This window comes from Lissotriton helveticus, chromosome 9, assembly GCF_964261635.1.
Source record: "Lissotriton helveticus chromosome 9, aLisHel1.1, whole genome shotgun sequence".
NCBI classification, from domain to species: domain Eukaryota; kingdom Metazoa; phylum Chordata; class Amphibia; order Caudata; family Salamandridae; genus Lissotriton; species Lissotriton helveticus.
Window position 1 is genome coordinate 815,643,612 of NC_136070.1, and position 27,815 is coordinate 815,671,426.

Genomic DNA, 27,815 nt, shown 5'->3' on the forward strand with positions numbered 1-27,815 from the left:
CCAGGAAGGAACCAGGAAGGAACCAGGCGATGTCCGGCGCAATCAGGTGCTTGTCGTGAAGATTGTCTCCACTGCCAAGGTCGAATCACGAGCTGTCCCACAAAGGCTCTCGCTGTCGGCGGTGTCGGCTTCCGGATCGGAGTTATCAAGCCTTGGCAAGGGCAACCCACGCAGGATTCGAAGATCGCTTCTTACCCGGACCAGCAAGGTCAGAGCGGGTGCTCCTTTTCAGGGGAGCGAGGGCCAGTCTGGAGCAACCAGACTAGCAGAGCAAATTCAAAGGTTCGTCGGCACTGGGGCCACTAGCCAACGGGCAAGTGACAGGACCAACGCGTCGAGCAGGAAAATGCAAAAGGGCCCCACGCAGCACTCGGTGAGTGTGGAGGGGTGAGCTTCGGTACAAAAGCAGCTCGGGGCTGGAGCTTCTCAAACTTCAATGCACAGCTTCGAGGGAGCCTCAGGGAGCTGCACGGTCAGCGCTTCGTAGTGTTTCCAAGATGGCCAGCCCCACACTTCAGGTCGCCTCTATGGGTCTCAGCTTTGCAGGGACTGTGGATCGGGCTGTTGGAAGGCAGGAAAGCTGGGTCTTGTCGATCTCTGTCGCTCGAGTTCCGGCGGGAACTGCAACAAAGCAAACCGTTGGGCGCTGGATGGTGCCTGTTTGCACAGGGTGGACACTCCTTGACCACAAGAGAGATTCTTCAGTCTTCTACGTCGAGTAGGATGTCGAAGGGTCCAGAGTTTCGTTTCATTAGTTTCAGTCAGGATAATCTGATGTGCATTGGCACAGCTCCTACCTTTATTCCAAATCAAGGGGCTGGATTACCTGCTAGGTCCCTCCTATGGGGATCACTGACATAATATCGAGGGACATAATACGGACTAGCAAAAATATGGTTGGCCAAATATCGACAGACAGATTATCGAGTTTGTATCTACAAACAGGTAAGTACAAAAATATCGAGTTAAAAATATCGTTTACAAAAATATAGTTTATAAAAATATCGACTTTATTAAAAACAGTGTTAAATTAAATTAATATTAAAAATTAATTACTAAAATATACTTAAAAATACTTAAATTAACTTATAATAATTAAATAATTAATGAAAGTTATATAAAAAAAATTACAATCATATTTGTTAAAACATATATATATATATAGTAACATATTATAATTAAATAATATCCAATATTATTACCGTACAATAGCGGAAGTGTAAAAATTACTATTCCCACTCCAGAGAGTGCAACAGTAGGGAAAGCGTTGGATAGCGTATGGATCAAAATTACTATTCCCACTCCAGTGAGTACAACAGTAGGGAAAGCGTTGGATAGCGTAGGGGTGACAATTACTATTCCCACTCCAGTGGGTGCAACAGTAGAGAAAGCATTGGATAGCGTAGGGTTAAAAATTACTATTCCCACTCCAGTGAGTGCAACAGTAGGGAAAGCGTTGGATAGCGTAGAGGTAAATATTACTATTCCCACTCCAGTGGTGCAACAGTGGGGAAAGCGTTGGATAGCGTAGGGGTAAAAATTACTATTCTCACTCCAGTGAGTGCAACAGTAGGGAAAGCGTTGGATAGCCCAGAGGTAAAAATTACTATTCCAACTCCAAAGAGTGCAACAGTAGGGAAAGTGCTGGATAGGGTAGGGGTAAAAATTACTATTCCCACTCCAAATAGTGCAACAGTAGGGAAAGCGTTGGATAGCGTAGGGGTTAAAATTACTATTCCCACTCCAGTGGGTGCAACAGTAGGGAAAGCGTTGGATAGCGTAGGGGTAAAAATTACTATTCCCACTCCAGTGGGTGCAACAGTAGGCAAAGCGTTGGATAGCGTAGGGGTAAAAATTACTATTCCAACTCCAAAGAGTGCAACAGTAGGGAAAGCGTTGGATAGCGTAGGGGTTAAAATTACTATTCCCACTCCAAAGAGTGCAACAGTAGGGAAAGCGTTGGATAGCGTAGAGGTAAAAATTACTATTCCCACTCCAGTGAGTGCAACAGTAGGGAAAGCGTTGGATAGCGTAGAGGTAAAAATTACTATTCCCACCCCAGTGGGTGCAACAGTGAGGAAAGCGTTGGATAGCGTAGAGGTAAAAATTACTATTCCCACTCCAGTGAGTGCAACAGTAGGGAAAGCGTTGGATAGCGAAGAGGTAAAAATTAGTATTCCCACTCCAGAGAGTGCGACAGTAGGGAAATGAAATACTTCATATATTATTTAAAAAAATATAAATTAATATCTATAAAAAATTAATCAAAAGTAATTACCAATTTAATATAATAATTAATCAATTAAAATTACAAATTAAAATTAATTATTACAATTAATTACCTATTAATACAAATTATTTACAAATTAATAATTTAACATTTAAAAATTAGTTAACAATTAATTCTAATTACCACAATTAAATAAATTGATTTATTTAATTAATTATAAATAAATTACTTCCCACCCTATTCCCCTATAAACCCACAACCCGCTACAGAAAATAAATGAGTAAAAATAACATAATTAGCAATTAATCAATTATTTAAAATTAATTGCCTATTAAAATGTAAATAATGACCAAATATAAATTAATTAACAATTAATTAAAAATGAATACCAATAAATAAATTTACATATTTAATTAATTATAATTAAATTACTTCTCACCCTATTCCCCTATACACCCACAACCCGCTACAGAAAATAAATTAGTAACATTAACATAATTAGCAATTAATCAATTAATTAAAATTAATTGCCAATACAAATTTAATTAATTACCAAATATAAATTAATTAACAAGTAATTAAAAATGAATACCAATAAATAAATTTAAATTTTTAATTAATTATAATTAAATTACTTCCCACTCTATTCCCCTATAAACCCACAACCCGCTACAGAATTAAATTACGCAAAAATTAAAAAAACAAAATTCATTATTTAAAATAAATTATTACATAAATACACACTTTTCACACATATAATAACATAAAAAACACTATAAAAATTTCGATAATATTAAAAATTCGATATTTTTAATAACCTATATTATATACTTCGATATTTTAACTTTCTATATTTTTAACATTCGATATTACATTACTTACCTTAAAAACGATATTTTGGATGTCTATATTCTGTCCATTCGATATTTTGTCCAGACTATATTTAAAACTCGATATTATGTCCATTCGATATTTTGTAGTCGATATTATGTCTGTTTACCCTCCTATGGGTGGGACCCAGGAAGGGGGTGGTTACACCCCTTTCCCTTTGTCCAGTTTCGCGCCAGAGCTGGGGCTGGAGTGCCCCAGAACCGGTTTGACTGGATTTTGCATGGGACACCTTGTGTGCCCCAGGCAGTGTCTAGTTTCTTTCAACCCTCCCTGCTTCAATCCACTATCTCCTGTCTGGGGTGGTGTAGCACCTCCCTGTGACAGGAAACCCTTTGTCCAGGCCTCCCCTGCCAAGTTTCGGTCAGCAGCAGGAGGTCAGACTTGTGTCGGGGCAGCAGCATCCATTTTGTGATGCTGGGGCTCGGGTTAGAATTAACCGCATTTAGGTAAAGTAACATGTCTTCTCCCTCTAGAAGGGTGGAATGCTACCCCCGTCGCCAGAACTGGCGAGGGGGTAGTATTCCAAAGTGTATGACACCAAACACGACATGTTTTGATAAAGCCAAACCAAAGTTAGCAATAACCGCGAGGATTATAATGCACTTAAGAGTATATGGTATGGCAATACCCTGGAACAGCAGTAAGGAAATGGTTCCGAACACTGCAGACAGGCTCAGCTCATGCTAGAGCACCATCTCACATAAAACCAAGCACTCTGCCTCCAGGATTGTTAAGGCCTGCCATAGGAGTGACTTATAGGTACATATGTGTCCAGATATAGGTTTAGATATAGGTATACTATATCTAAGCAAGGGGTGATTATCCCACCTTGCCCCAGCTGAGTGATCAGCCAGTTGTGTCGATTTAAGTACCAGCCAGGGGTGGCAAAAGATATGCTGCAGCCCCTGGTAGGCCTTGGATGCACCTATGCCCTGGGCACCTATAGTGCACTGTACAGGGTTTGATAAGGTGTCCAGTACCAATTTAGTTATGCACCTAGGGTACATGGAGTCCATTTAAAGAGAGAGCAGATAGCCTGGGACCCTGATTAGCAGGATCCCAGGCCAACTAAGTCAAAAACCAGCTAAACACTAGGCAAAAAACCTGGGGTAACCATAGTCAGGTATCCACCTTCCTACATAACCCCCCCCCCCCCCAAACGAAAGGAGATAAGGCTATCCTTGACCAGGTAAGCCTATATTGCCTAAGTGGCCATATAAGGAAGTACCTGCACCAGCATGGTTACCCCCTGTCTCATGGTCCACTAAGCAATCACTCACCCTATGGGTATCAGAGGGTCTCCACCATAGGGGATCACTACCTGTGGTGTGTTTTGGCAAAGTAAAAGGCTGGTGTTGAGATGGAGTACTGAAGTGAGGCTCCACTAATGTAGGGCTCAGCTTCCTCCAATCATCTTCCACCATGTGTGCCTTTCTTTCCTTGACTGAGTTGCACTGTGCTCTCAGGGTCAACCTCTGGCTGCCTACAGCTGGAGGCTGGGTCCCTTCTGTTGGCTTACTGGAGGCACAGGTCAGGTTTGGGGCCTTGGGGTCCCAGGTTTGGCTGTGCCCAACAGTGTTCATTTGGGGGAGGTCCCTAACTAGTGGTAAGGGGGATCCCTCAGGAATTTTTAAAGTTTTCACCTTGCTAGGGCTGCTAGCTTTGGTGCCCCTAATCTGCTGATGGGGGTGTTTTATTTGACAGGGGGCCCTTTGGGGCTCACTGACCTCATTGACCTCTGCAGCCCTGGGCTGACTGAGGCAGGGTAGAGAGGGGCAGGTTACCTGCTCCAGACTGGGTCCCACCTTGGAAGGATCCACTGACATCAGGGGCTCTGCCAGGCTAGGCCTGACTACCTCTGGGGCAGTTTCTTCACAAGGGGTAAGATCAGTTCCCTGAGGAGGCTGATCCTTTCCTAATGTCTGGTGGGAGGGAGATTTCTCTTCCTCCTCAATGCTCTCTGTTTGTGTGGAGCGATCCATACTTTCAGGCTTCACAACACATGAATCAGCTTGAGTTTGGGCTGTGGCCATCACAGCCCCACCAACCTTTTCAGGAAGGGACTCAGTTTGGGTATGGGCTGTTACCATAACAGCTCTGCTAACCTTTTCAGGGAAAGAATCTGTTTGAGATGGGGCTGAGACTAGCACAGCCCTACCAACCTTTTCAGGAAGGACATCTTGGACTGGGGCTGTGGCCATCGCAGCCCCACTAACCTTTCCATGGAGATTTACCATTCTAGAATGGGTTTCTTGTTCCACCTCAGCCCAGGCTGAGATTTCTAAATCATTCCCTAGTAGACAATCTACAGGCAAGTTTGTTGACACTGCCACTCTCTTTGGGCCAGTGACACCTCCCCAGCTGAGATTTACTACTGCCATGGGATGATTTTTCTGCACTCCATCAATATTAGTCACCTGATATGTGGCACCAGGTAAAAGTTGCCTTGAGGGGACTAGATTCTCAGTCACCATAGTGATACTAGCCCCTGTGTCTCTATAGGCCTTAACTTTTTGACCATTGATGAGGGGCTCCTGTCTGTACTTGCTCAAAGTGTTTGGGCAATCAGTGAAGTTGGAAAACCCCATGCCATTTTCACAGACAAGAGTAGCTGTAGTTGGGGACCTGGTTAGGCCAGAGTCCACCTGAGCTCCAAAAGTAAACCCAGCCAAATTCTTGGGGGTGCTTCCACCACCTGGGGGATTACTACTGATAGTAACAGGAGATGTTGGAGCTTTACATGGAGGCATATTTTCTTTATTGCTATTCTTTGGACAACAGCTATCTGTTTTCCAGTGGCCAGTCTGCTTACAGGCATGGCAATAAGGTTTCTTTGAGACAGACGAAGTGTTATGGGACCCAGCCCCATCCTTGGAGTTTTGGGGCCCTGTGGGAGACTTGTCTTTAGATTTATCCCCACCCTTCTCTTGAGCCTTGGAAGTATCCTTCTTTTGGTCATTACCCTGATTCTTAGGCCTAATCCTGGTTCCGACCCATTTGTCTGCCCTCTTACCCAATTCTTGTGGAGAGGTCAGATCTGAGTCCACCAGGTGCTGGTGCAAAAGCTGGTTCTGACAATTGCTTAGGATCTGCTCCCTCATAATCAAATTATACAATCCTGTATAGTCATGTACTTTGCTGCCATGTAGCCAACCCTCCAGAGCCTTAGTAGCACAATCTACAAAATCAGTCCAGTCATGAGTCTGAGCTTTTTGGGTGTGTCTGAACAACAACATGTATTGTTCAGTGGTTAAGCCAAACCCATCAATAAGAGCACTCTTCAGGACTGTGTAGTTTTTAGCATCCTCAGGTCTAACTGTGAGGAGCTTATCTCTCCCTTTCTCAGAAAAGGAGTACCATAAAATTGCTGCCCACTGTTCTTGAGGAACCTGCTGTACCATGCAGGCTCTCTCCAGAGCAGTCATCCATTTGTGGATGTCATCCCCTTCCTTGTAGGGGGGCACCATCTTTGTCAGGTTTCTATTATCATAGGTCCTGTCTTTCTCTTTAGGAATTATGCTGCCACCAGTGGAATCTAATCCACTCAATTTTTGTTCCCTTGCTAAAGCAAGTTTAGCTTGGGCCAGGGCTATCTCTTCCCTCTCTATCTGGAGTTTGACAGCTCTCATCCTGGCCTTATGCTCTTTTCTCTGGGGGGAAGTCATTCCCCTTTGAGAGTCCCTTGAGGCACTAGAAAGGTGAAATTCCCTGGAAGGAGATCTCTCCCTTCTATTGCCTGGGAGTATTCTGTTATGGAATCTGGGGAGGTGCTGGCCCTCTCCATTTCCATTTAGGTCCAAGTTGACTTGGCTAAGCCTCCCAACTGGTACCTGGTTATCCCTCTGATCCTGATCTGACTCTTCACCTTCTGATTCAGGGTCCACCTCCTCATCTTCTACCTCTGGGGTGGTGTTCTCAGTATCTGGGGGATTCACTCCTTCTCCTGAATCACCTGAGGGAACTGCACTAGCTTTCTCCAGATCATCCTTCTCTAGGATGGCTATCAGGATAGGAATGGTAGGGTTGTGACCGTTTTTCAGCCTCCTTGCAGTGCACAAGGCATTCAAGTCCCTGTGGCTGAGTTTGTCATAGCTGGAAGGTGCCTTGGTAAGGTCAACCACCACAGGTAGAGAGCTGGAAGCTTCACCTGTGCCAGACATGACTCTAGTGAGGTGTACGTGATGCACTTACCTACACTAAGTGTTTTCCTACTGTACCTTGTTAGTGAGTTGTAGGCAGGGTGTGCTAAGCCCTTTGATCTACAGCTACTAAGTTCAGTAGAACTTAAATATGTAAGCTTTGTTTATATGTACCTAAGCTACTTAATGTGATCTTTCAATTCGATAAAAGATTGCAATGGTAAAACAACAGCAAGCTCAAATCCGCACCGCTGCACACCAATTTGAGAAGTTGGCCTGATGTATGATGTCCACAATTCTGTGGGCACCTTGTATCAGTCCAAACAATCCCTTATGGTGGTGGTTGTAAGTCAACCTTAAAAGACAAGCTATCCTAGGGGTAGCTTGGACTAAGCCGCCTAAAGGCTTAACTCAAGAGGGCATGTGAAGCCAGCTGTTTTACCATATGCAATCCTGTAATATCAAATGAAAGGACACCACACAAGTTATATATTATAAAAATATATGTATTTATTCTCAGAATAATCCCCTGTACTCTTTATGAGTATAGAAGCACAAGCGTTTAAACAAAAGCACAATATAACATATGAAAGTTGCACAATTATGGATAGGGCCGGTGGCCACTCAAACCATATATCAAAAAAGTGGTATAAGTATCACTATTCGATCAGTGGTAAGGCCCAGGGCCTTGGGAATCGCTGGGACTACACTGGACTAACAGCAGTTAGGACGGGAGTAGCCCGCGGGATTCGGGTGCAGCTCTAAAAGCACACGCATGCACCAATGCAAAGTCAATGGTGCGTAAAAGTTATCGAGTTACAGTTTTAAGGGTCTTCCGACTGGACTAGAAGGACAAAACGTTGGACTTAGACACTAGAGGTGTAAACCACTACAGGAGCACCGGCGTTCAAGAGTTACCTCACCCACAGGAAGCGGGTGCACAGGTGCAAAAGCGTGTCGGGTTTCGTCGTGTAGATCTATGGAGCCTGGAGCTGAAGATGCTGCAGGCGGCCAGAAGAGAAGAGCCTGGTGTGATCCAAGGGTGGATCGAAGATGTAGAGTACCTGAAAGCAGAGGGGACAGAGTCTGGGTCACTAGCCAGTGACCAGGAAGGAACCAGGAAGGAACCAGGCGATGTCCGGCGCAATCAGGTGCTTGTCGTGAAGATTGTCTCCACTGCCACGTGGACTCGGGGGCATCGAGGATGACCAGGGTTGAATCACGAGCTGTCCCACGAAGGCTCTCGCTGTCGGCGGTGTCGGCTTCCGGATCGGAGTTAACAAGCCTTGGCAAGGGCAACCCACGCAGGATTCGAAGATTGCTTCTTACTCGGACCAGCAAGGTCAGAGCGGGTGCTCCTTTTCAGGGGAGCGAGGGCCAGTCTGGAGCAACTAGACTAGCAGAGCAAATTCAAAGGTTCGTCGGTACTGGGGCCACTAGCCAACGGGCAAGCGACCAGACCAACGCGTCGAGCAGGAAAATGCAAAAGGGCCCCACGCAGCACTCGGTAATTGTGGAGGGGTGAGCTTCGGTGCAAAAGCTGCTCGGGGCTGGAGCTTCTCAAACTCCAATGCACAGCTTCGAGGGAGCCTCGGGAGCTGCACGGTCAGCGCTTCGTAGTTTTTCCAAGATGGCCGGCCCCACGCTTCAGGTCGCCTCCACGGGTCCCAGCTTTGCAGGGACTGTGGATCGGTCTGTTGGAAGGCAGGAAAGCTGGGCCTGTTTGCACAGGGTGGTCACTCCTTGACCACAAGGGAGATTCTTCAGTCTTCTACGTCGAGTAGGATGTCGAAGGGTCCAGAGTTTCGTTTCATAAGTTTCAGTCAGGATAATCTGATGTGCATTGGCACAGCTCATACCTTTATTCCAAATCAAGGGGCTGGATTACCTGCTAGGTCTCTCCTATGGGTGGGACCCAGGAAGGGGGTGGTTACACCCCTTTCCATTTGTCCAGTTTCGCGCCTGAGCTGGGGCTGGAGTGCCCCAGAACCGGTTTGACTGGATTTTGCATGGGACACCTTGTGTGCCCCAGGCAGTGTCTAGTTTCTTTCAACCCTCCCTGCTCCAATCCACTATCTCCTGTCTGGGGTGGTGTAGCACCTCCCTGTGACAGGAAACCCTTTGTCCAGGCCTCCCCTGCCAAGTTTCGGTCAGCAGCAGGAGGTCAGACTTGTGTCGGGGCAGCAGCATCCATTTTGTGATGCTGGGGCTCTGGTTAGAATTAACCGCGTTTAAGTAAAGTAACATGTCTTCTCCCTTTAGAAGGGTGGAATGTTACCCCCGTCGCCAGAACTGGCTAGGGGGTAGTATTCCAAAGTGTACGACACCAAACACGACATGTTTTGATAAAGCCAAACCAAAGTTAGCAATAACCGCGAGGATTATAATGCACTTAAGAGTATATGGAATGGCAATACCCTGGAACAGCAGTAAGGAAATGGTTCCGAACACTGCAGACAGGCTCAGCTCATGCTAGAGCACCATCTCACATAAAACCAAGCACTCTGCCTCCAGGATTGTTAAGGCCTGCCATAGGAGTGACTTATAGGTACATATGTGTCCAGATATAGGTTTAGATATAGGTATACTATATCTAAGCAAGGGGTGATTATCCCACCTTGCCCCAGCTGGGTGATCAGCCAGTTGTGTCGATTTAAGTACCAGCCAGGGGTGGCAAAAGATATGCTGCAGCCCCTGGTAGGCCTTGGATGCACCTATGCCCTGGGCACTATAGTGCACTGTACAGGGTCTGATAAGGTGTCCAGTACCAATTTAGTTATGCACCTAGGGTACATGGAGTCCATTTAAAGAGAGAGCAGATAGCCTGGGACCCTGATTAGCAGGATCCCAGGCCAACTAAGTCAAAAACCAGCTAAACACTAGGCACAAAATCTGGGGTAACCATAGTCAGGTATCCACCTTCCTACAGTGCACTTTAGGGTGAACTGTTGGCTGCAAATTAATATTAGTAAAACTTTCATTAACAAAGTACGCTGTAGTTCCACTAAGATGCGCAACATTTTTATAAGGAAATATATCATCCCACCAACTCCCACCTTTTCTTACCTGGGAATCTCATTTGACTGCGAGGTAAGATTGAATAGCGCAGGCAAATTAAGAAAGCTGTAATTTGTTAGAGCAGTTGCAGCCTTGTGCAACTTCGCAAGGGAACTAGGCTGCAGACAGGCAAAAGAAATGTTAGCTATCTACAATGCAAAATGTAGAACCATTGCTATGTACGGCTCTGAGCTGTGGGGGGATGTAAATGTGGAACAACTACAGGTGGTTGTGTAGTGTAGTTCCTATCTTCCCAATAGGCTCTGCGCATTGGAATAATACCTACAGCAGTAAAGGCCTAGGCCAGACGTTAACTAGGTCTACTACTGTCGATACTAGACTTAAGTTTTGGGTTTGCCAGCGTAGCTCAGAGTTCGCTAGAAACTTTCTCGAATGTTCAGGAAAGAATTAACTCCCCTGATTAGACAAGAAGGGATTTAGTTTCTGACAACCATAGAACATGACAACTTTGCTCTCCCCTAATCAAGAGTGTATCTCCAGAGTCGTGTGAGCACAAGGCAATTATTTTACTCAGTCAGTACGTGCATTCTTAGTCTCATCAGAATGTAGAGAAAAGGAAGAGACGGGCGTGTTCAATAAAAAGGTGTTATTTATTGATCAGTCTCTTTTCTCGTACAAGAGAAATGGATCGATATTATTGCAATACTTATAGTTAAGTAAAGTGCATACATTAAAAGCAATAGTATAAAATAATACTGTAAAAACATTGATATGGTTTCTGAGCCATATGATGTTTAAAATGATTAAAATATATTTACATACACATATACATTTGACTAAACGTACTCAACTGGTGTTTCTAAATACGCCTACCCCGTGTACCTGACCTAAGTCTAATGCGTGGGCGGGAATAGAAAGTTACAGTTTAAGTTAAGTTTGTTTTTGCCAAGTGAATAACTAAAGAATTCTCTGTGAGGGGTTATTCAGTTCTGTACCTGGAATTTAGGATGAATGAGGAATGGTATCTCTTTCTCTGTTCTCGATATTCCAGGCCGCCTGCGAGGGCTGCCCGGAAGCGCCGGTGCTGGGTCTCTCGGCAGGAGATAGCAGCGCGTCTCTCAGCGCGTCAGGAAGGCGGGGCTGCTGCCAGCGGGGTCTGCTCTGCTCTCGGCTTCGGCAAGTGTGGCTGCTCCGTCTCGTCACCACGCGTGTGTTTGCATAGGGCAAGATCGGTAATATTTATACCTTAAAGGTGCCGAGATTGACGTAAGGATGGACATAGATACGTCAATAAAGATGTCATACGACTTGCTCGTTAGCACATTCTTTTACTGAAGTTCTCTGTGAAATCAAAACAATGGCCGCACGGATTTTCCAGGTTGTCATAGGTTTGATTTGTTATGAGAACGTCGTATGCCTTATCAGGGGCTGGAGGAATGTCGCTTGTCTAATTAGATCTCAAGCGTTATGACCTAATCAGATAACACGTTCCTGTGCCGTAGTGTGACTGCGTCAGATAACGGTATCTGCATCATGGGGGCTTGTCTTGCCTCATGGGCTGACTGTTAGTTAACTTGATAGTTAGTTTAACCAGAATAGGGTCAGGAATAGGGGGATCAATTCAGAACCTATAGGAATACATGACACCCACTCCACGCTAACTATGGTCATATCTACTAATCTATGCATAGTATAACATAGTACGACATACTATAGAGTATAGTGTATACCTTACCACCCCAAAATACATAAATGCATTTTGAAATTTTCAAATATACTGAAAAATTGCAGTCATATATTTTGTATGCACTTAAGCTATGAATTAAACGCTAAAGTAAACACGCATTTGTATACATTATTGCTTATTTGGTATATGAGAAATACACATGAAATGGCTCTTAATATGGCTATAAAGAAAGAAAGTTCGAGACCATTTCATCACATAATAAAATATCTTTATGAACATGCCAGCGGGCAGCTAATGTCTATAAGCTATCTAAATTTTTAGAAACCTTAGTTCTCTAAGAATAGTTCTTACTTTAAGCAGAAGATAGTGTCCCGAAAAATATGCAAAAATATTTGGGGCTGCTGAAAAACTGCTGTCCGTGAACTGGAGCGAAAATGTTCATGTGACTTTATTTTTAAAGTTGAAGGCCGAATTCAGGGAACGCCGTGTGGGAGCTTGCTCAAAAGTCTCTATTTCTGTTCGGGTGAGAACATCATATCATTAAGGCTTTCGAAAAAACTGTCAACAGCTTCATGGGAAAGTTCCACTAAGTCGGAAATAGGTGTAACCATGCATTCGTGCGCATGATTGTCTCCATTGACATTCTGATTCGCATTGCTGACAGAAGGTCGTACCTGTTCGATGCTGCTTTCATCTTGAACTTCACTACTCTTCAATCGTAGTGGTGAAGCTTCCACGAATGCCGTCATCAGGATTGGCAGCCTTTGAGGGCAGCACAAAGCGTGAACCTTGGTAGGAACCAACAATGTATCTGCATCCACTGGCGCATCCGATTGTAGCGTCAGACAGGTGTCTAACACGCATTCTTCTCCGCATAGCAGACACCTTAGTACAGGTAAAACACACCTTTGCCACATTGGTCGAAATGATAGAAACCAAGTCATGTTCAGGTCTCTAAGCCGGGAGAGTCCCAGGATTTTTGATATCCGGTCCCGGTATCCAATGGCTAGGATTGTATCTTCCATTGTCGCGAGAGTTTGATCTGTGACATGGGTTGCCATAACGAAAAATAAGGACTAAGAATAGGATTCCTGCAATTAGTCCCAGGATCAGGGGAAGTCCGCCAAAAATCGAATGGACGAAATCTGGAAAAATGCCCAGTATGGCTTTGAATGGTGTTAATGCCATCGAAAATACTGTCTTAAATACCTTTGAGACCCCTGTGGTATCAGAAATATTTAAGATTTCGCTCAGGATTTCCGCGAAATGTACGGGGGAATTAGTTGATAATAATGTATGTATCTCTGCAGTCGTCCTTGCGACTTGTAGATCATACGTTTCTTTTGATGACGTGAGCCTGGTAGGCGTCTGAAGAAGGACTGTTTTCATTCTGCTTAAAGTATCTATTCGAATAGAAGTAATTTTCAAATTGGGCCATGCCCTTGCCTCCCTGTCTGGAAAGGAGCTGGGGAACAAAGAACGTCCACAGCACTTGACCTTCGCAGTAGTAGTTACTAGATAAGGAGTCCCGGGCATAAGACTACAACATCTGCGGTCTACAATAAGAATGTAACTCCCATTATAGAGTCTTTGAAAGAATGGTTCTATTTCAGTTGCAGGTGCGCCTTGCTGGTGACATGAAAGGTTGTATGAATTCCCTTCACAGGCTCCATGCAAACTAATTCCGTTACACAGAAGCGTGCCGCTTAGTGACATAGCACAATTGTTGCCACTAAGAAACACTTTCTGTCCTTTATTACTGACACATGCATGTGAATAGGGCAGGTTCCAAGTTGTTTTAAGGTACCCTTTACCCAATTTCTCGTACATGCCAGCCTGTATATATTTTTGGCAGTATTGAAACCTGAAGGTTGAGATTGGAATATTTATGATTCCGTGTATTATCCATTCACTGACAGGTCGTTCTGACATTGTCATTGGTAATCTTTCTAGTTTTTCAATGCTCAAGATTGTATAATCAGCACCCTTTTGCGCCATACCGATTTGTCTATCAGTAAGGTTAAAGATTTGGAATAGTGACGTTGTGTTGATTAAACGCCAAGGCACATAGCCTGAACGCAAATTTTGTAACGTCCAGCCAAGCTGTACAATAGAACGCAATTGTGACTGACCATGTTGTAATAACAGTAAGTCTTGCGATAATATATCGATTGCTGAAGACACAATGCTGTCCAATGAAAAAATTCTGGAGGACAGAGTCATTAACCCATTGTCCACTACAGAAAGTGATTTTTCCAAATTAATACGGTCAATTTCCCGTATTCTCTCTGCTGTTTCAATTTGAGTAACCTTCCAGGCCTCATTGTATGCTGCATATACAGAGGCTGCTATGAAACGCTTTTGACGCTATTTGCGTGGTCCCAAAGTGAAATCACGCAAGTCAGCACCATCAGTAAGTAAAGTTAGGTGTTGCTTAATTTCTGGCAGTGTGGAAGTTTGAAGCCATTGAAGGCATAATTTGCCCACACTGTAGGTTGTTATTATCCCTGGGTGATGTCTTAGGGGATATCTTGGGTCTGGCCTGGTCATTTTGAACCCCTGTGTTTTATTCAGGAATCTGTCTTGACAGTTATTTGTATCTGTGGGCCAGATCAACCACTGTTTCCAATCAGGATGTGTTCTGTTTTGGTTTAATATATGGTTTACGTCTATCTCTTCATCTGTATCAGAGCTATTGCTAAACATTGTTGGCTTTGGAATAGACGGTTTATTTAAATCTTTGATTTTGGCTAAGCCAAGACAGGTGGTTTGTTGAACAGTGTCATTTAAAAATATCATTTGTTCTGGGATCATGCAGGCTCTAAACAAAGCTTCTATACCCTGTACTTGCCATTCTTTTGTACCCCAAACACTTTTCAAATCAACATTTTTGTCCCAATAATCAAATCCAATAGTATTCATTTTTTCAAAAAATGAGTCTGAATATAACAATTTTGTGTTGGTTATCATGGTTTTGGTCCCTGTCTTGTTTGACAATTTAAAATAAAATGTTTCAGCATTACTTGTGTTAAAACCTGAAAAATATGAATATTTGTCGTAAACGGTTCTGGAGCTCCCTTTTGGAGGTGTTGCACAATGTTCCCATTGATTATATTTTAAAACATTTCTAGGTTGTGCAGATCTATGTAAAAAGTGATTACCATAGTGGTTATAGCAATACATACTGTCATAATTTGTAGAACCTTGCAAATAATCATGTTTGGTAAATTTAGCAGACATTACTAAGTCAGACATCATATTATTAATGCTTTCGAAGTCCCAATCATCAGCAAATGAGTTTGGTTTTGCAAAGTCATTCAAGGAGATCTTAATTTGGTGTGGATATTTCAGGATCTCGACCGGACCATAAATTTCATAGTCAGTGTTGTCCCAGGCTACCCCACCAGGTATCGGATTGGCTGTGAAGTTGGCTGAAGAAAGTTCTCTTTTCTCGACGTGTGAAGATGTGTGTGGTTTGAGGATCAAGTTGATGTTCTGACTTGCTGTGTCCATTTTAGCATATTTTCCCTCAATGAAGCGTCCCAAAGTTAATACCATGATGAGCCAAAGTATGAGGATAAATGCACCAAAACCCACCCAAAATTCAATCCATGGAGAAATCAGATATGTTTCTGTCAGTTGGTTCAAAAGTTCTTTAGCTTTGTCTTTAAAGGTTTTTGATGATGGCTGTGTCTTTGATTCGCTGAGGCTTTCAGAGGAATCATCGAAGTTTATGAAGTAGCCGGATGCAGTTCTGTCAATTGTTCCAATTGGTTCAGGATTTTTGTTTCTTGCATTTTCACTTGGTACTTCATTGTAGATTGGTGTGTCTCTGCTAAATGTTTTTATTTGGGTTTTCAGAGGTCTTAGTTCTATTGCATTGTTGCATAGTCCTTGTTGTTCTTCTGTAGGCGTTTCGAATGTGATGAGCCTCTTCGTTAGGACCTCTGTATTGGTAGCAAACCTTGGTATTCTGCTACTTATTGGGAGTCCACTTGGCCTACTGTTTGTTATCGGCCACATGTTGTGGTTTTACCAGGTCGATGGATACAACTCGGTTCTCCTTTTTACCAGCAAGTGGCGGTAGTACAACTGATCTTGTCCCGTTGACAGACAAGACAGGAACTGCTTTTCTGTAAGAAGGCCCAAATTCCTTCTTTACCGCGATCTTCTCCCTGACTAGATCCCCGACTTTTGGAATCCAGACAGGTCTTGCTGGGACAGGTGGTGATTCTTCAGTGGTTGTTGGCTGTTGTTTCAACTGTATGTTGCTCAGGTCTTTTCTTGTTTTGTTTAAGTCCTGCAAAATAGCCAAACGGTCTTTGACATCAAAGCTTTTTTCTTTAACCACTGAAGTCTGACTGTCGAGGTCAGAGATAATCATTCTAGTTCCAAATAATAATTCGTACGGACTGAATCCCTTCAGAGAATTTCTTGGCAAGTTATTTAGACTACGTTGGACACTTATTAGATGTTTGACCCACCCAGCTCCCGAACCTAATATCCTTTCTATTATAGATTGCTTTCTGCCTTGGTTTTTTCTTTACACCATCCCGTACCCTCAGGAAGGAAGTGAGAAGATTCCTGCTGGGCTGTGCTCATTTGGCCATGTTTCCCCCCAGGTTGGTGGGCCTGAGTGAAAACAATGGTCAAACGTAACATGCTCTTAGCGTATATACAATTTAGACTCGCAAATCTTTGTATAACAGTCCGGACGTCAGCCGAGTGCTGGTGATCTACATTATAAGTGGAACTAGCCTGTATATGTTAATCGCAAGCCCTGCTTTTTACTGCTGATATTATCTGCCGTAATACGACGAGGTATCAAACTGTTTCTCTCCCCACTGCGATCTCTATTGCAGTTTGGGCAGCGTTTTACAAACATGGTGTGACGCAGGCTCATGCCTGGCCACCAGTACCGTGATTGTAATTCTTCCAGAGAATCTTTTATTTTAAGGTGTCTGAGACCCTCGCCCATGTGTGCGTCTGCGATTAACAAGTTTCTCCTGTCCATGTTTGGAATCACTCTATCCCCCACTCCAGGGATTCGAGCAAAAGGGACGGAGTTTGCATCGATTATGTATGTATAATTGAGTGGATAGTTGATCGGTAGCGCTGAGCAGTCGCCTTTTGATGATGTTTTCACCGCCAGCACTGTTTCACCGTCAATGTATTTTAATGTACGCTTTTTTCGAACTACGGGAGCCGATTTAGTGGCTGCCGCTGCGGCTGTTTCAGCCAATGAATTCCCTACAACGTGAACGCCATCACGCTGATGACTCAGTGAGTGAGTCACGTGAGTCTTTGGTAGTTCTTTTTGTAAAAGAGCTATTTGTTCCCAGAGCAGTTTCTGCTTTATTGGTGCATCTGTGTTATCTTTGTAACCGTTTTGAATCCATGTCTGCAAATCCTTGTTGTATGATTTGACGCAGTAATATGAATCTGACACTATAAGTGTCGGGAATTCGCGATCCGCATTATCTAGCGCCATTTTCAAAGCTAATATCTCAGTTTGTTTTTCTGAATTAGTTTCTACCGAGTGTGATTTTGTTAATAGAGGTCTTAATTTACCTCCGCGCCACACTTCTTTTGTAATCTCACATGTGGGGTTGTATGCTTGTTCTCCCCAAACGGAGGGTTGAGCATGTCCGTCTGTATAGATTACACAGGCGTAATGTCGTAGAGGCAGAATGTCGATTGGCAGAGGGTATGTTTTTTCATATTCTACATTTTTCAATTCTTCTAGTTCTGCATCAAAGTAGTAGTATACTTTGTCCGTTGTGATTGAATTTACCCATTGTAACCATTCTGGATCCAATGTTGTTGTTGGTAAATTACACGGTGTTGTTAATGCCTCAAGGGGTGATTCAGCTGTTCTGACTGTGATATGTCTACCGTCAGCTATGTCTTTTTCTCTAGCTATTGCGGTTTGAACTGCATGAACAATTTTTTCTTTGTTGCTGAATCTCTGTTCAGCTTTTGTGTACAAGTGTGATTTGAATGCAATTGGTACCTTTTCTCCCTCATTAGAGGTTAGGTATGTGAATCCGCATCTCCCTGGGATGACTCGAATCACAAGATTGCGTGTGTTATCACGTGTTTCTAATTTTGTTTTAATTAGCATGTCTGTTTGTAAGGATCTCAAAATTTCTGTGTGTGTTTGAGTCCAACAGGATCTTTTAAAGTCTGGTTTAATTAGATCATAAAGGGGTTTGACCCTTTCTGCGTAATTTGCAATGTATGTTCTTCCGAAATTTAGGAAGCCTAGAATCGACTGTAAGTTTTTTAGTATTCTAGGTGCTTGGAGTACGGCACATTTCTCTAGAAAATTGTCAGCCAGGCTTTTGCCTTCACTTGATAACTCATATCCTAAGAATAGGACCGTCAGATGGGCAATTCTTGACTTTTTAAAGTTGAATTTGTAACCCTCTGCAGCGAACCCAAGTATTATGGTGTTCACTCTTTTCAAGTGAGTCTCCAAGTCATCATCTGTTAAGTAAATGTCATCGACATAAGATAATGCTTCATCATCATATAGTTGTAGTAATTCTGTTACTCTCGCTGAGAATACCCCCGGGCTGTTCTTGTACCCCTGGGCTAACCGACAGAATTGTTTTTGAGTGCCATTTACAGAGAATGCAGTTAAATATCTGCTCTCTGGTGCTATATTTTGATAAAAGAATCCATTGGAGATGTCCAAGGTTGTTTTGTATTTTTTGCGCACTATGTTATTCATTAGTGCAGCACTGTGTGAGTTTTGCACTGCAAAAGTTTTGCAACATGTGTTAAGGTGTCGGTAATCCAAAACTAGACGATATGAGTTGTCTGGTTTGGAGACCGGAAACAAAGGATTGTTCATTTGTGAGGTGCAAGTTTCAATCACCCCCTGGTATTCTAGCTGATCTAGTATTTCATTTACCTGTTTTTTAGCTTCTTGCTTAATTGGGTACTGCCTTTGTGCAGTTGGTTGTGATTTTAACTGGATTTTGTGAGGAGGAGAATCCTCATCCCATCCTACGTGATTTTTATATAAAGCAGGTGCTAGAGCCACTGCCCACTTTCTAGCAAGTGTATATTTTTTATGAATCGGGATTTGATTCGAGAAGGCAGGCATAATTACTTCTTCGCCATGAGGGCACTCCCTGACAAACTCTGGTGGCCAGTCTTTTTCAGCTAGAAGGATATCGTAGCCCTTGGAGAGATTATCCCAAAATAGTCCCCTTATCTTCCTAGTCTTATCGCCCTCTATACGTAATGTTATCTCGTATATCTTGTGGGGTTTGCTAACTCTGGTGTCTGCAGTTTCCACTTGAAGATATTCATTCGTGTCCACTGTCTCCAGATGATTCATAAGGACTTTGCGAGCTATGCTCACTTCTGCTGCACTGTCTAGCATTGTCTGAGCCCACTCTCCGTTTTTCAGTTGAGTCCTCAGTATTCTCGGCATTGTTAACTACCTTGATACTGGCTACCTTCTTTTTTGGAAATTGTAATTTCTTTTTTAGTTGAGCAGGTTCCTTGTCTTTGGACTTGGCGTGCTCTTCTCTTTGTTCTGATCGTCCTCTTCTTTCCGATTTCTGCGAGGAATTCTGAAAAGATTGAGAGGGACGCGTATCAATGTCTTGATATCTATCAGGTTTTTTTATATTATCCCTATTTCTAAGGTTGTATCTATTCCCAGAGGGGTCACTCTGCGGTGACCTCTGTCTTCGGTTTGGAGATTTTTCTCTTCGCCTTGGAGACCTTCCTCTGGACTGGAATTTCTTTTCTTTAGGATTGGATTGTTTGTTTCCATCCCAGTTCTTTTTTGGTGAATTGTTATTAAAAAATATTTTTTCTGGACTTTCAGTCAGTTGCGGTTTTACTGGTATTCCACCTAAACTATCTCTACCTAGTTCCTCATAGGATTTTTCTATGATTCTGGCTATTTCAACTGGTTGGTCTGCTATATCTGTCTCTTTTAACCTCTGGCGGATCGCCACGTTTGCTGCTTCACCTTTTATGTTGGCTAATAATATAGCCGAGACCTGCTTGAAGTCTTTTAGTAATTTCATACCAAGAGTTAAAGCAGGTTCTGGACCATATTCGTCTTGAATTTGTTTTAGCACATCTGGTATTACCGAAATGGATGGAACACCGTGCGTTTTTGTGTAGATGGAAGCAAAGACTGTACCCCAAGTGTCACAGTCCTCAATGTGTGGTGCGATTCCCATTGGAAGACAGATAGTCAGAATCCTGTGTTTTTCTAATGGGGTGGTGTCAGGAAACACCGCCTCTATTTGGGTAATTTTCTGTGCCAACCAGAATGGTATCTGTTCCCGTTTAGCCGGTACTTTACCTAGGCAGGACTGGATGTTCTGTGGTGTAATTTTATTTGTGTTCCCCTGGTGAGGGGTCAGCTGTGGAAGTTTAATCGCTGGCTGAATTGTTGAAGTCCGCATCACATACTGTACTAATTGTCTATGAATTTTTAGTAGTTGTTTTAGCTGTATTAACAGCTCTCCTGTAGACATTCCTTCGATGTCTGGGTGTGGTGTGTATCCGGCTAAGACCGGCCACGTTGCTCCTGGTCTACCTAAAGGACCGAGCCTTGTAATGTGATTGTTATGTATTAGGGCGCCATCAAATAAGAGCAAATGCTCTTGAAATTTGAGTGGTACTTCCACCTCCTCGAAAGGAGTGTAAATGTCAGGTGGTACCTCTATTTTGTAATAGTGGAAGTACTTTGTTACAGCATTTGCTGCTGGAAAATGTATCCATGTATAGTATACCTCTGTCTGCCGATATTCGTGTGCCTCAATTACGAATATGACTGTACCACCTCTAGGTGTCAGTCCATTTTCTATAAGTTTTAAGGTTATAGATTTCCTTTTGGCGACCGGGATGAGTATTATATCCCCGTCCGCATCTAGTGCTGCAGTATCAGCTGCTGCTATTTCAGCTGCTAATCTAACTGCTTCTCTTTCTTCATCACTGTCTCCCATTTTACCGACAGGATGGTATTATGTTTGTTTGCAGATCAGGTTTCTTATGGAAACAGAGATTAGATGCACAATATTTTTGGAACTGTTTATCCTTCAACGTTGACTATACCAAGAACCATACATAGGAGTTCCCTCCTGCGAGGTCTGGCGGATATAACCTTTCACCCACTCCAGACGTCTTTGGAGTATAATGGGAAAAGGGGTCTGAGTGAGAAAGCACGACTGAGTTACTCTAAATGTCTTACGTTAGTTTTATCGCCCTTTCCAAGCGCGTTGGGCGCCATGTAGTGTAGTTCCTATCTTCCCAATAGGCTCTGCGCATTGGAATAATACCTACAGCAGTAAAGGCCTAGGCCAGACGTTAACTAGGTCTACTACTGTCGATACTAGACTTAAGTTTTGGGTTTGCCAGCGTAGCTCAGAGTTCGCTAGAAACTTTCTCGAATGTTCAGGAAAGAATTAACTCCCCTGATTAGACAAGAAGGGATTTAGTTTCTGACAACCATAGAACATGACAACTTTGCTCTCCCCTAATCAAGAGTGTATCTCCAGAGTCGTGTGAGCACAAGGCAATTATTTTACTCAGTCAGTACGTGCATTCTTAGTCTCATCAGAATGTAGAGAAAAGGAAGAGACGGGCGTGTTCAATAAAAAGGTGTTATTTATTGATCAGTCTCTTTTCTCGTACAAGAGAAATGGATCGATATTATTGCAATACTTATAGTTAAGTAAAGTGCATACATTAAAAGCAATAGTATAAAATAATACTGTAAAAACATTGATATGGTTTCTGAGCCATATGATGTTTAAAATGATTAAAATATATTTACATACACATATACATTTGACTAAACGTACTCAACTGGTGTTTCTAAATACGCCTACCCCGTGTACCTGACCTAAGTCTAATGCGTGGGCGGGAATAGAAAGTTACAGTTTAAGTTAAGTTTGTTTTTGCCAAGTGAATAACTAAAGAATTCTCTGTGAGGGGTTATTCAGTTCTGTACCTGGAATTTAGGATGAATGAGGAATGGTATCTCTTTCTCTGTTCTCGATATTCCAGGCCGCCTGCGAGGGCTGCCCGGAAGCGCCGGTGCTGGGTCTCTCGGCAGGAGATAGCAGCGCGTCTCTCAGCGCGTCAGGAAGGCGGGGCTGCTGCCAGCGGGGTCTGCTCTGCTCTCGGCTTCGGCAAGTGTGGCTGCTCCGTCTCGTCACCACGCGTGTGATTGCATAGGGCAAGATCGGTAATATTTATACCTTAAAGGTGCCGAGATTGACGTAAGGATGGACATAGATACGTCAATAAAGATGTCATACGACTTGCTCGTTAGCACATTCTTTTACTGAAGTTCTCTGTGAAATCAAAACAATGGCCGCACGGATTTTCCAGGTTGTCATAGGTTTGATTTGTTATGAGAACGTCGTATGCCTTATCAGGGGCTGGAGGAATGTCGCTTGTCTAATTAGATCTCAAGCGTTATGACCTAATCAGATAACACGTTCCTGTGCCGTAGTGTGACTGCGTCAGATAACGGTATCTGCATCATGGGGGCTTGTCTTGCCTCATGGGCTGACTGTTAGTTACTTGATAGTTAGTTTAACCAGAATAGGGTCAGGAATAGGGGGATCAATTCAGAACCTATAGGAATACATGACAGTTGAAAACACCTTTGAAAACCTTCTGGCACTCCCATCAAGTTGTTCAAACGTTGTGTGTCATTCTGAATTGGGCGCCATCTACATAACAGATTTGATAAAGATACTGCCAGTCGTTCTTTGGCACAAGATCTGGACTTCAGATCACATGGAATTTAACCGTGCATTAGTAAAGGTGTGCTGCGACTCTGGGTCTGCATTAAAAATTCCATGGCTAAATTTTATTAAGAACTGTATGGCGGATATTAGCCATCCGGAATTCTATGATCAGCCACAGACTTTGAATAATATTACGAGGAAAGCCCTTAAAACAGAGTGTTTAAACCTCTTGGAGGAACTGAGATTATCTATGGAATTGGTCAAACCTTCTGTTATACACAACCAATCTGTCCTGACTACATGCTCTATGCAACCATATCTTTTTAATGTCTTAAAAGCTCAAGACAGATTTAACGTGTTTTAGACTATATATATTTCATCACCCCACATCTTTTCCAAGTGTCAACAACTGGTCAAGGGAACTACTATTTTGTCCCTGTGATAATGTCTAAGCAATCAACAATTCACATTTTATTTTGTTGTAAATTTTACTCTGATCTGAGGAGATCTTTTATTCTACTTTACATTTTAAGCATTGTAGACCAGGGTTTTTGTATTTGCAATTACAGGGCTGTTTTAACCAGAAGAAGAAAATCAAATCCTCCTGTATGGTAAATTGTGACTGCACTTTTATACTTCCGGATTTTATAATATATTGTTGTTATTTGTGTGCTTTTATAATACACTTTGTGATCGATTAAAGATGAATTGATCCAGGCGGACCATCCAGTCTTGGTTCTGTAGAAGGTCCCTGTGGAGGTGGATAACTTCCATTTTGAAGTGGCGTTAGGTGAGCCACTCGTTGAACTCCTTCAGGTTTATCACTGGCTGATAACCTTCGTCCCGCTTCTCCACCAGGAAAATATTGCTGAGGATTACCTGTGGGTGGAGGGCCCTTTTCCTCAGGAGGTATGCAACTTCCCTGTCTATTAACTCCATCTGTTCCCTCTGAAAGGAAAGTGGTTTTGGACAAACCAATTGAGTAGGATAGTCGAAAAACTCCATCTGGAAGTCTTGCACTGTCTGTAAGACTCAGGCGTCCGATGTTGGAGAGGCCCAATTGTGGACAAAAACTTAAAGTCTGCCCCCTATTTGTATCTCCCCCGAGTTCTGAACTCTCACCATGCTGATTACTGTAGGAACCGTTTCCTCTTCCTGTACCGCCTCTACGGCGTGGGTATGGTAAAGTAGAAGTTCCCAAACTTGTTAGGGTCCTGCCATTGTCCTCTGCGTGGCTCCGCGGACTTGTAGGAGGCTTGATTGTAGGGAGCGCCCCCTGCCACAGCCGACTGCGCTAAAAACACGCTTTGTGAAGATGTGCTTAATTGATGTTTGGGCTTTGCCAAGGGAGTTGAATGTATTGACAAATGTACCTAGTTCCTTTACAAAGGGGTCCCCCAAAGAGATTACCCTCCACCACCGGTCCAGCTTCGGAGGTGGCCAGCTCCCCAAATTTAGGATCTATTTTGATCAACAACAACCTGCGTTTTTCCGTAGAAATTGCTGTATTTGCATTTTCTAGAAAAATGACCGCCTTCTGCGCCCCGCTAGGGAGGGCCTCTGGGGAAGTGAGCGTGCCCGAGGACTTAGCGTCCTCCGCCATATCTAGACTCTTTGCCAGGGGACCCGCCATGTCCAGGAGTTTGTCCTGGCTTGCCCTCCAGGAACAGTCTATGCCTTTCTTTGGGACACGGATAAATTTGGCCAGAAAGGTGGCCATCCCTGGGTTCACCTCCGGCATTGGGAAGACTTTTCCCTCCAGGGCCGGTCGCGGGCATTTTGCTCAGGGGCAGCTTCTTACCTTTTTGTCAGGAGGTTTTCAAAGCCTGGCAGCCATATATGCTGCTACCTTAGGGGCTGAGTCCATTACGCTGACCTTGGGTGTAGAAGTTCATCCCGGTTCAGCATATCACTCCCTGCATCGGGTTCTAGAGTTTGAGCTGCCTTTGCCGGGCGCCATGACCTACCTGAATTGCCATCCCTGTCCGAGGGAACTGATCTGAATCTCTCATAGGTAGGGTATCCCGAGGGTCCTGCCAGGTCCTCTGAGGGGGAATTTGGGGTTAAGGGAGATTGGGCGTGCATAAACGCTTTCTTTAAGATGGCGAACGCGTCGTGTCTACCCCAGTGTCTTCGACACACTTACGTTTGGGGTCCGTGGCGGCGGTGGAAGGCTGCCCTGGAGGTGCGGGGTCATGAGCCCCAGATAGGTCTTCCCTCAGAATGAGGGGTTGTTGGCAATGGGCCTGAAGCTGATTTATTTTCCTCTCCATGGACGCTACCACCTGAGAATACCGCCTTGAGGACGGAGGTGTCCATAGCGTGGCAGAAATGGTCATCTATGGGTAGGTAAGTAACCTCTTCTTCCTCCTGATAATAATCCTCAAAATCTTCCATAGTTCCTTAAGGTTGAAGGAATATGGGTGGATAGGGTTTAATAAAGGGGGGTTACCCTGTACTGAATTATAGACCCTTAGGGTGTTAAAATGTATGGCCTGAGGCCTGGGACTACTGCTCCCTTCTGATATTGAGGGTTTGTAATTTGCCTGAGCTGTTCCCATATCGAGTAAAGAGGTAGTCCTACCCGTTTCATGGGTGTCAAGCTCTAGGCAGGGCTTCCGCGTAGGTTTTATCAAACAATTAATAAAGTGCTGACAAAATATATCAATTATCTTCCCCCGCCTGAAGCAGTGCAGATTAACAGCAGTGCAAGTCACTCTGCGTCTCTGTCAAGCGGAAGAACGACTCGCCGGCCGCTGATGGGGGGGGGGTTGAGTACAAAGATTACAAAAAGTGTGGTCCACTAGTGGCGGGAGGGCTGTCCCGTGGGTAGAGCCCGTCACAGAGAGAGAGCAGCCACAAAGGAAACAAACTACGTTCCTGCGTCCACTAACAAACCATAAAGTGTGTCACCTTACAAAGGTATTAATATTCAAGCGTGTATACTCATACATACTCGTGTGTGAGAAAAAACAGTAATTAAAACACTTTTCACCGTTACCACAGCAAATGCAAACAGAGAAAAACTAGGCACTTACCTTGATGCTGCTGGAGCGAAGAAAGATGGTAGAGCATCCTCGGGAGAAGTCATTTGAGGCCCCTGCTTTGTGATTGGACATTGTTGCTAAAGTTTTCTTTTGTCATTTCCCGGAGCATCTTGGGAAATGTGGTTTCTGGTGTGTTCTTTGTAACTACTCATGGCTGCTGGAGAATAAAGTGTGGAAAGAAAAAGTCTAATCCGAAGCCTCCGGTCCTGACATAGAGTCTCCCATGAGTGAAGAATACTTGGTGTTAAAAATTGTCCTGGTTGTACTCAAAAATATAATTTTTATTATGGAGCAACTGAACAATATTAAAAAGAGTGATGGGCGAGATCCTGGTAGGGGAGTTACGACCAAGAGATCTCTATATGTGTATGTGTTGGTTGGTCAACATGTTTCTACCAATAGGGCGTTCGCCCGGTATTCTTCAGGACCAAAAACAGGTGGACAGAAGGTGTGTGCCCCCTAAAAAGCACACCCTTTCTTGATCCCCTGTGTACCTCTTGGCAAATAGCCAGTGGTATTTATGCCCAATAAAATGAAGGAGCACGTGAAAAAGTGAAAAAAGAGACTAAATTATGGACTCTATGATGCTTCAACGGGCAGGGCGTAGGCTCTTTAACGCAAGGACAACATATTAGTTGCTTGGTTGAAGGGACCGAGTCAAACCTACTCCTATCGACCTCTGCACGGCTAGGGTCGATAGGAGCAGAGGTCGATAGGAGTAGGTTTGACTCGGTCCCTTCAACCAAGCAACTAATATGTGAATCATCCCTTTTGCCCAATATACTCATAAAAGAATTTGTTAAATTAACTTTTAGGACCTTTCCACCATTGAGGTGTCCAGCATCTCGATATAGTACTTTTCCCAACTCATGCAAAATCCCTTTGAAGGAATGCACAAAATGTAATAAAAATACCTCTCTTGGAAAAATGCTTTACTTTTAGCCTTAACGTCCTCAAATAAGTATGTGAAGTTCAAGCATTTGCAATTGAGGAACCCTATTTGCAGATTTGCGACAATAGTCCTACAGTTTCACACAAACTTTATTGCATTTTCACTAAAGATTCAGTCAGTCAGTCAAAATACTTTATTCGGTTCGTTGCAAAAATCATAAAAGTGTACTACAAAATTCATCGAAGTCAGACATTGGTTAAGCAATAAGACATTAATTAACAAACCTTATCACAGTAGAATCAAGTGCATTTAAAATGTATATTATAAATATGATGATAAAAGGGATAAAAACCGGCGAAAGCCAATTAAAAAGAGAATTAAACCAAATTCTGAGACCTAGGCCTATGAATACCACTATGTGCAATCAATCCAACTAATTTTCCTCTTCAGTCTCAAAGCAATAGATAAAAAATTTGCTACATTGAGGATCTCCCATGTGGTAGACAGGTTTATCTTGTCTAAAGCCCTTGTCCTTGATAAGGGGAATAATACATTTTCTACGAATAGGACACAAGTGTTTACAAAAAAAGATAAAGTGCATAGTGTCTTTAATTGAGAAGCCGTCACAGGAACACATTTCCAGCTCCGAGTCTTTAGTCCATCCTGAACGATCAGTAAGGAGAAGGTGGAATTTGTTCAGTCTAAATTTAGTCAATAGAAATCGATGGTGCATATTGTTGACCACACTCAAATACGGTTCTATGCCACAGGTAGTGATTAACATTTGATGAGCCCTAACAGATGGTTTACATAGTTCTTTTTCTTCTCTATCCAGAGATGCCAACTGTTTAAATGTATATTTCACCCATTTGATGTCCCCTTTCAACAGTTTTTCCGGGGAGTGATATAATTCCGGTCGACCCAATTTTGCTGCCAATTTTTTAATATGATTCAGCCAGGGAATAGATTGACCATGATCCAAAGATAGACAGTCCCTCAGAATTTCATTATTCAGCTCCAATTCAGGGTTCAGCCATATAGAGATCCACTTCAATAGCGGTGCTAAAGCAATGCGATCCTCCAGGTAATCAATCCCACACTCTTGGTGAACGATGTAACCCGAGGTAGACTGGGGAACACATAGCAAGGATTTCAAAAATGTATCCTCAATC

At 43.3% G+C, this 27,815-nt stretch overlaps 1 protein-coding gene across 4 annotated transcripts in view; it reads left to right on the forward strand.

Annotated features, from left to right (window-relative positions):
* Window positions 1–27,815, forward strand: part of MEIOSIN (meiosis initiator) — a 2,162,440-nt gene that overhangs the window by 523,824 nt on the left and 1,610,801 nt on the right. The gene's annotated exons all lie outside the window — the stretch shown is intronic.